A 749-nucleotide genomic window follows, 5' to 3' on the forward strand; every position below is an offset into this window, starting at 1 on the left:
AAAGCAAACGGCGCGTGTCAGGTGCGACACGGGGGGGCCAAGGGGCGGTAGAGCCGCACGCTGGGCTGCAACACGACACGGCGCTGGGGGGCCGCTGGCTGGGGGGGGGGAGGGGATGGCGATGGCGATGGCGGGTGGGCGTGGATGCACACGAGGTTGTCCGCGGCGGAAGCTGTAGCCGAGGCGTGTGTGGACGGCTGGCTGTAGTATGGATGTGCTATGTATATGTCGCCATATACACAGTGCTGTGTATGCATGCGCATGTATGCGGCGGCCACTGGGCATGCAGGCGGCGACGGCGACAACGACGACGACGACTGCACCCGCGGCGGCCAGCCCGTCGCAGCAGCAACACGTCGCAGCAACACGCCGCAGCAGCGACGAGAAGAATAACAAGACGGCAAATGACTCCAGGCGCGGATTGCGCGTCAGTGCGGGAAACACGACCTGGTCGCCGGCCGAGATTACTGAAGGGCTAGCGACCCAATGACCCCTCAAATGTGAGACCCTATCTTGGAGCATTGTAAGGTAGAAGCGCATTCAAGGCCTGGGCGGCTCTCGGACGCCAGACACGTCGCCACCTCGATTCGCCCGGCTCGCTGGCGCTTTGTTCTGCTCTGCTCTGCTCTGCTCTGCTCTGCCCTGCTCTACTCTGCTCTGCCTTCTTCCTGACTGCGACGGTCTGCGACTGACTGACTGACTGACTGACTGAGACTGCCCGACTCGCCGCCATCCGCCCGCCCACCCCC

Source organism: Exserohilum turcica (genome assembly GCF_000359705.1).
Source record: "Exserohilum turcica Et28A unplaced genomic scaffold SETTUscaffold_4, whole genome shotgun sequence".
Taxonomy (NCBI): domain Eukaryota; kingdom Fungi; phylum Ascomycota; class Dothideomycetes; order Pleosporales; family Pleosporaceae; genus Exserohilum; species Exserohilum turcicum.